Source organism: Chinchilla lanigera, unplaced genomic scaffold, assembly GCF_000276665.1.
Source record: "Chinchilla lanigera isolate Chin_1 unplaced genomic scaffold, ChiLan1.0 scaffold00075, whole genome shotgun sequence".
Taxonomy (NCBI): Eukaryota; Metazoa; Chordata; class Mammalia; order Rodentia; family Chinchillidae; genus Chinchilla; species Chinchilla lanigera.
In genome coordinates, this window is record NW_004955476.1 from 3,995,022 (window position 1) to 4,004,518 (window position 9,497).

Sequence of the window (9,497 nt, forward strand, 5' to 3'; positions counted from 1 at the left end):
TTTTCAAAGTTGGGAAGTCTAATTGTAAGAAGTCCTGTCGTTGAGCTACAGTACAATGTAATAGATCAGTTTAGTTCCAACGTCAAAGCGTAAATCAGGTCTGGGATGGAGCTCCAGTGGGGAGCAAAGGCTCAGCTAGGGTCTTCCATCTGCCAAACTAGTAAGAACAACCACAGCAAAAGTGTAAAGCAATATCTATACAGTAAAACATGCTGTACATCGAGGCATGGAAAAAGTACGCAGAGTCAACCTGAATGTCGACTCCGAATCTCTCAGTATTCAACACTGAGCAACAAAAGTGACATAATATTGGACTATAACCAAAAAACAAAATAAGTACTTATGGTTCTTTATGGATGTAAATAAATAATTGAATTTGAAACTGCAGAAGAAGAATACATCTTCCTTACGGAAGAATCCAAGAACGTGAATACCAATACATACAAAGTCGTTTGGAGGGGGGCGGTCCGATATCTTGTCCTTGAACTTGAATAGAGCTTAGTGATTTTACTGCAAAAATATATACAGAAAAAACAAGAAGATAATCTTGGAACGGTGATCACTGATGTTACTGTTGATAAATCTCCATCGTATTATGTCCTCCTTTATACAATGTGGAGGAAAATTGGCTACCTATCTGTTTTATTCCACTTTAATTTTGCACATTTTGTCTAATTTTGAGAGTACATAGAGCAAACCCAATTTGAGATGTCATTCAAAGTATTTGATATGTGCTCTTGAAAACTGCCAAAGTTGTGAAAAATAAGAAATGCTTGGGAAATGTCACAGTTTATCAGAGAATACAGTCAAGTGCAATAGTATATTCTGGACAGTATAGTGGAATTATAAAAGATATTAATAGGAAAAACTGATGGAATCACAGCAAAATTGTACCATATTTAGTGGTTTTGAAGCAAAGTTAAATTTTACTTTACACAAATATATGGCTATATATATTGCCAAAATAGAGGAGACAGTTGAAAATTATATGGTAACTGTCTGCATTACCTTTGCACATTTCAAAAGGAATGTTTTAAAAGATTATTCTGATTCCTTAAATCTCTCATGAACATAGTCTTTATATTCTAAATTATTCCAATAGACTCACTTCCCCTCTATCTGTGGGAGAAATTACTTTCTTTTTAGTTGAGCACTGCATGAATTTATTTGCTTCCATTTAAGGGTTATCATAAGTAGCAGGGAAGAAATGTATCTTTAAATATTAAAACCAAGGATGCCAGTATTGGGAAAATGTTTATATTGTAAGATGGAAGACTGTCAGACTTGAAAATTTGAGATAAATTTTCCATCACACAAAATTAACCCTTTTAAAGTCATTTTATTATGTACATCCCCAACTCGTGTGAGTAACTACTAAATAATCACTCCCCATATCTTTTCCATTCACTGGCAATCACTAATCTTTCTGTCTCTATGAATTTATCTTCTTATTGGTTCAGGTTTGCAGCATATAATGATCACATCCATCAAAGAGAATTTGCACTTGTATATAATAGATCTTAATTTTTTTGTCCTTTCTTCCACACTTCTTTCCTTCCCCATTTACACAAGCTTTGTTTTCACTTTTTTTCTTCTCTTCTCTTTTTAGTCTATTTTCCCTTGCTTTCCTCCTCCTCATTTGAGCATGTTCTTTCTTCATTTCTGTATCTCTCCTCCATTTTGCTCTTCATTTATTCTTTGGGTTTCTCACACAATAGAACCAATGGGATTTAAACTTGTGTATCTAATTTATTTCACTTAAAATTATGGGCTCAAGGTGCATCCACTTATCTTTTTGGGATATTTCACAGCACATAACTGTACACTGTGTGACACTTTGGTCTCACTTTTTTCACTTTGGATGTTTTGAAATTCAGCTAAATTGTGTCATGTATCAGGACTGTATTTATTTTTCTGGCTGACTCATTCTACTGTTTATATATGCCTGTGTCTATTTCCAGTCATCCCCTGATAAGCTTTTGAGATTATGAAATTTTTAAATGTTTATGACTAATGCTACTCTGAATCTTCCTGAACAAGGATTTGTTCAAGTATATGTTTGCCATCACTTTCCTTATATTAATGTAATGATTAAGCTTGTCAACTTAACTGGACTGAGAGACTCTTGAAGATATGATTGGATCAAGTGACTGCTATTCTAATCAGTGGATTAATCCACTAGTGTTCATATCTGAAGGTGCAGTTAGAAGGTAGGACCCAGTTGGAAGGGAGTTATTAAAGCTGTACTTTTGGGGGTTATATCTTACCACAGAGCTCTACCCCTTTGCTTTACTTCCCGGTCTCCATGAACTAAGCAGTTTTCCCAAACCATGACACTCAACCACAGGTTTCTGCCTTGGATTGAGCCCTCCATGGACTAAACCTTCTGAAACTGTGAGCCAAATTAAGTCTCTCTTTCCCTAAATTATGTGTCCGGTATCATGTGCCAGCATCAGAAGAGTGACTCATGGGGTGCAACTAGCAATGAGATTAGTATGGTACTTCTGTGTTCACCTTGGAAAGAGCCACACAACTAAATTCCAAGGGATTCTATTTCTATATGTTGTCCCAAAACTTATTATTTCATACTCAACATATGCTTGCCAACATTAGTTATTTGGTATAGCTGGGCTTTTAATTATAGTTATTCTAGTGGAATTAAAATGGTACCTTATTGTAGTTTTGATCTACATATCTTGAAAAAATTGATTTTGAAATCTGGCCACATATATCCTTACTCTTTGTACACAGTGGGGGAAATATCTGTTTGGAAACTCCTTTGTCCATGTGTTAAACAGTGCTGTTTGATGGTTGCTGTTATTTTTGTTCTTAAGTTGCAAAAGTGTTTATATATTATAGATATTAACCTTTTATTCAACAGTTAAATTACCTGCATATATTCTCCCATTTTATAGGGTATTGTTTTAATTTCATGATAATGTCCTTGGATGCAATTTTTTTTAAATGAACAAATTCTAAATTCATCTGTATGCTATTTTTGTTACTCAGGGTTTTGGAGTCAAATCTACAAATCCATTGCCAAATACTAGTTTGCAAAGATTTATGTTTAAATTTCTCTCCACTCTTTTTCTACTTTTGTTGTTTAATTTGTTGATGTATTTTGAGTTAATTTTTGTAGATGGAATAACATTGGAGTCCAACATCATTCTTTCACATGTTTTTATCCAGTTATTCCAGCAAAATTTATTCTACAAATTTCATTTTTGCTCATGAAATAATTTTGGAAATGCTTATGAAAAGGTAAGCCTTAAATTAATGCAATTATTATGGAAAATAGTATTGAAGTTATTCAAGCTGCTAACTAGAAAGCTACCAAATGTTCTGTGAATATACTACTGGATATATACCCAAAGAATATAGAAGTCAATAAGTCAAAGAGATGTTAGCAAGCCCAATTCAGTGTAGGTCTATTAACAATAGCTAAGAAATGACAGCAAACTAAGTGTACAACAAATGATCAATTGATAAAACATGACACATTCACACAATGGAATGATATTCAAACAGAAAAAAGAATGAAATCTTATCATTAGCAACAACTTAGCTTGAATAGAGATCATTGTGTTAAGTGAAAAGCCTACCGCAGAAAGATAATTACTACAGGATCTCACTCATGTGTGGATCTAAAAAAGTTGATGACTAAACTTTCAGAATGCAATGGTAGATACCAAAGGCTGGGGACAGTGGAGAGGAGGCGGGTATGGGGAAAGTTCGTCAGTGGATACTGAGTTTTAGGTAAGAGCAAGAAGTTCTGGTGTGCTGTTCCACAACAGAGTGACTATAAATAATAAATTACTGTAAATTTCAAAAATCTAAAGAAATAGATATTGAAAACTTTTACCCTGAAGAGATGATAAAACCTGTAGGAGATAAATGTATTTAATATGCTTTAAAAATGCAGAGTATGTACTGGTATATAAGTATCCCATCATCATATTAAAATGTCCAATTTTTATGTTTAGTATACAAGTTTAATAAATTTCAGTAAAAATACAAAAAAAAATCCATTGGCCATTGATATAAAGGCATTTTCCTCCTTTCATTTCTATTCTGTAGATCTGTATCATTTGGTTTTCTACCTAAAGCTCTGGAAGTTTTAAAATCGAAGAATATGAATCCTCTAACTTCTTTTGCTTTTTGATGTTACTTTGATTATTTTCATTCTATAAGAATTTCGGGCTTGTCTTCCATCTATAACAAGAGACAACAAAACTTCAAAGAAATATCTTTGTTGCCATTTGAAAGAAATTATTTCTAAATGATTCCACCAAATCACAGCCAAATTCACTTTGCTTGAGGTTGTCTGGGTTCTATTTTTACTCCCCTTTTTAAATTAAGTTTCTTGGCACAATTTAGATAGATATAATGATCTAATTCATCATAAGGAATTCGTACCTGCACATGATAGATCTTGATTTTTTTCCATTCCCTTCATTCTCTCTTCCCTTTCATATTTACAAAGCTTTGCTTCCATTTTATCCTTTTATCCTCATCGATTTTTTCTTCCTTCCCTTGCCCTCTCCCTCAACCCTACTTATCCCTATTTGAACAATTTCTTTCTATTTCAGAATATCAATTATTAGTTTTGGTCTTTATTTACACTTACAGTACCTACCACCAGAGAAACCATGCAGAATTTACATGTGTCCAATTTATTTCACTAATGAATATGGTCTCAAAGTGCAACCATTTAGATATAACATATCAAGTTTTGCAATTTTTTATGGCTGAGTGGCCTCTAGTGCAAAAAAAAAACACATCATCTTTATTCATTTATGATTTAATGAATATTTGATCTGTTTCCATGATTTAGCTATTACAAATTGTTCTGCCATGAACATGGGTTCTCAAATATTACTGTAGTGTGATGTTTTTAACTCTTTTGGAAAGACCCCAAAAAGGGAAATAGCTGAGTCAAATGACACCTCTAGTCCTAGTTGTTTGAGGAAGCTCCATGCTGATTTGCACAGTGGCTTCACCGGTCTACACTCCCACCAACAATGGAGAAGGGTTCCTTTTTCCCCATAGCTTCACCAGCATGTGCTGTTAGTAGATTTCTTGACGGTAGCCATTCTTTCTTGAGTGAGATGGAATCTCAATTTTGTTTTAATTTGCATTTCTTGAATCACTAGTGAATATTTTTTATATATTTAGTTGTTGTTTCTAGTTCTTCCTCTGAGAAGGGTCTATTCATTGCAGAAGCCCATTTTTGGCCTGAGTCTTTGAATTTGGAGGTCTGATTTTTTCAGTTTATGTGTTCTAGATGTTAGTCCCTTGAGGAAAGACTGGAAAAAAAATTCCCGTGCTGTGAGTTGTTTCTTAATTCTGTTGGTGGTATTTTTTGCTGTGAAAAACCTTTTAAGTAAGATGAAGTCCTAGTTATTGATTCTTTGCAATATTTCTCATGCAAATGGGGTTTTGTTCATGAAGTTTTGCCTACACCTATGTCTTCGAGTGTTCTACCTATACTCTTTTTTCAGCATAGTTAATGTTTCTGTTTCAATATTTAGATCTTTGGTCCATTTGGATTTTAGTTTATTGAATGGTGATAGACCTTGGTCTAGTTTTAATTTTCAGCATGTGGAAATCAAGTTTTTACAGCACCATTTATTAAAAAGTCTACCTTTCTTCTATTGAGCATGTTTGGCCCCTTTGTCAAAGGTAATCTGGCTGAGTGTGTTTGGAGTTGTTTCTGAAGCTTTGATCTGTTCCACTGATCTTGAGATCTGTTTTTTTTTTTTTTTTTTTTTTTTTTTTTTTTTGCCAGTACCATGTTGTTTTGATCATGGTAGCTCTGTAGCATAATTTCAAGTCAGAGATTGTAATACTCCTTTGCCTATCCCTTGTTGTCCAGAATTTCATGTGCTATTCTAGGTCTCTTTTGTTTCTAAATGAATTTTAGGAATATTTTATCTAGTTCTGTGAGGTATCCTAATGGTATTTTGATTGGGATTGCATTATAAATTTGTATAACCATTTGGGAGTAGGGCCATTTCCACTATATTGTTTCTTCCTACCAAAGACTAAGGGATAGCTTTATATTTTCTAGCATCCTCTTTAATCTTGTTTTTCAGAGTATTGTAGTTTTAAATGTGGAGATTTTTACTTTCTTTGTTAGATTGATTCTTATGTATTTCTGTTTCTTCAATGCTGATATGAAAAATGTTTTTTCCCTAATTTCTCTCTCAGTGAGTTCTTTATTTGTGTACAGGAATGCCATTGATGTTTGAGTATTGAGTTGTATCCAGGTAGGTGACTTACTTTGGTTATTAAATGTAGAAGTCTTTTGGTGGAGTTATTGAGGTCTTCTATGTAGAGCATCAGGTTATTTGCAAATAATGATAATTTAACTTCTTCCTTTCCTACCTTTATCTGTTTTCTTTCTCTTCTTTTATTTCTCTGTGTAATATTTCCAGAACTATATTGAGTAGAAGTGATGATAGTGGGTATCCTTGTCTTTTTCCTGGTTTTAGAGGAAACTGAAAGCTTTCAGTTTTTGAACATTTAGTGTGGTGTTGGTTATTTGTTTGTTGTAGATGGCTTTTATCAGATTGAGATAAACCATCTATCCCAATTTTCTGTAGGATTTTTATCATGGATGAGTGTTGCATATTGTCAGTTATTTTTCTTTATCTATTGAGATGATCATGAGATTTTTTGTCTTTGGCTTTGTTGATATGGTATATTACATTTATTGATTTGCATATATTGAACCATCTCTGCATCCCTGGGATTAACCCTGTTTGGTCATGGTGTATAACCTTCTTGATGGTTTTCTGTATTCTGCATGGCAGTATCTTGCTGAGGATTTTTGTGTCTATGTTCATTGGGGAGATTGGCCTGTTTTTCTCTTTTTTGGTTGGATTCTTCTCTGGCTTTGGAATCAGGGTAATACTTGCTTCTAGAAATAACTTTGGGAGTATTGCTTTCCTTTCAATTTCATTACCACAAAAACTCCATAAACATATGGAAATTAAATAGCATTATCATGAACAACCAATGGGTCACAGATGAAATTAAAGAAGAAATTAAACAGTATGTCCAATGAAATGATAATGCAGATACAACATACTAGAACCTATGGGATGCAATAAAAGCCACTCAACAAGAGAAATTTACAGTGGTAAATTCTCACATCAGGAAAACAGAGTAAGCTCAAATAAACAACTTAATGTTAAACCTCAGTTTCTAGAAAAAGAGGAACAAATCAAACCCAGAGGTCTTACAAGTAAAAAATTCTAAAGAGTAGAGCAGAAATTAATGCAACTGAATCTAAGAAGGCAATATAAAGAATCAATAAATCAAAAGTTGGTCTCTGAAAGATTAAATAAAATTGATAAATTCTTAGTCAACCTTATTAAGAAAAAGGAAAGACTCAAATCCACGCAACTGGGAATGAAAAGGGTAAAATCTCAAGGAATCCTGCAGAAGTCCAGAAGATCACTAATACCTACTTTGAGAATCTGTATTCTAATAATATGGAAAACACAGAATAAATGAACAGTTTCCTGGATAGATATAAATTATCAAATTGAATCTAAAAGATATAAAAATTTTAAATAACCCAATATCAGTAAATGAAATTGGAGATGTAATTAAAAACTCACCAACAAAGAAATGCCAAGGTCCTGATGGATTCATTGATGGATTCTATGAGAAATTTAGAGACGTAGTACAATTATCACTCACACTTCTTGTTTCTACTTTTCTTATATGAACTTTATCTACACTGAACATTAATACATTTAAATAAGAAAATGAAGGTAAGAATATTAAATAAGGCATTGTATGAGACCTCACTTATTTTGATAGAAACATTACAATATAGGTTACTTAATCTGTTTGTGTTTCACATTTCTTAACTGTAAAATAAGGCCAATTCTTATGCTAATGAGTGGCTTTGAAGGTTAAATCAATTACTATATTAACATAATAAGAACATCCTTTAAAAAACTGTATGTGCTTAGTAAAGGAAACTTACCCTTGTGACAATTATAGTCACTTAAAACAACTTTAGAGATGTGCATATTGTCACACACATTTAAAATCTAAAAATGAGTCACAAACTAAGGCCAAATACTTAGAAGAACATGAAAATGTACCTTTCCATTTAATGTGTGATTTTATTGGTGAGATTTAAGGAAACCTACAAGCATTCATAACAGTCTAATTACTGACTAACTGTTGTTAGTCAATGTAAATCACAACTTGAAGAAGAAAAACTGGTTCTCACCAGGGAACAATTCCATTTCCTCTCACGGAAGACAGATGTGATTATTGGGATCTACTGGAAAAAATAGCTCTCAGAAGGAGGAATTATAACTGCAACTCTTTGTCTATAAAGATGAGGTACATTTATTAGTACTTCTACCTTGTAAATTCAGCTTCTTTTTTTTTAATTTTTCAAATTTTCAAAAATTTTTATCCATCATCTATCTCTCTATCTATCTGTCTATCTATCGTCTATCTATCTATCTATCTAATTTATCCATCTATCTTCCTGTGGTCCCAGTGGTTTACAAAGGCTTACTGAAAAATTAAACATGTGTTATAAATTTGCTTTATTTTAAACATTTCCAAATAAAAAATGAAAATTAGAAAAACATTTTAAATAGGGCATCAACTGATATGTATTTTCTTAAAAATGAAAAGGCTGATGATTATGCCTGTAAATAGTAAAAACTTAGATTTAAGAGAAAAAGGGCTAAACAAATAGTTGGAGAAATGGACATTCTCAAAATATTTTTACTTCCTATGAAAAAACTGTGATATCTCTGACCCACAGCTGAAATAAGTGTATAAAAAATGGCATATTATTCTCCTCATTACAGTCAACACCACCTCAGTGCCTTAGGAGCAGCCTTGGAGAGAATTTGAATTAAAGAAATGCTCATGCCAGTTGGTCTTCCCAGTGGCAATCTTTTCTTAAAAACTAATTTGCATTCTCATGTAAAGTCTTATGGATTCCAAATTAGTTTTAAATAAATTTCTAGGTTTAAGCATGATTGGTACTAATTCTTATATAAGATGTAAAGGAAAATGTCATTTAAAATCTATTCTTGGAATCAAAGTATTTCAAATACAGCAGTGAGAAAATGCATTTTTCCAGCTATAAATTTCTAATAGCTTAATGTGACACCAGTGTAAATTTATTCTCTTGAATAATGAAAAGTAATGACCACCTGTTAAAAATATGGAGGTGTCCTCTAAAAGGGAATTTTAAATCTCCCCCAGCTATAACTGAGACCACTTTACCAAAATGGTAACTATTACAAAGAAGAGCAACTTGAGACTGTTTTGACACTGTGTGATATCTCCCCCAGGAGAACAGGGGAATTTATTAAAATTAATTCATTCTTCGGCAGACAGATTATTTCCCCATCTTGTGAATGGCTGTTATGAATAACACTAGTGAATGTTGCAGGTAGATATCTATACTGGAGTTTTTTTTCAGTGCTTAAAAAAGAGATACTGAG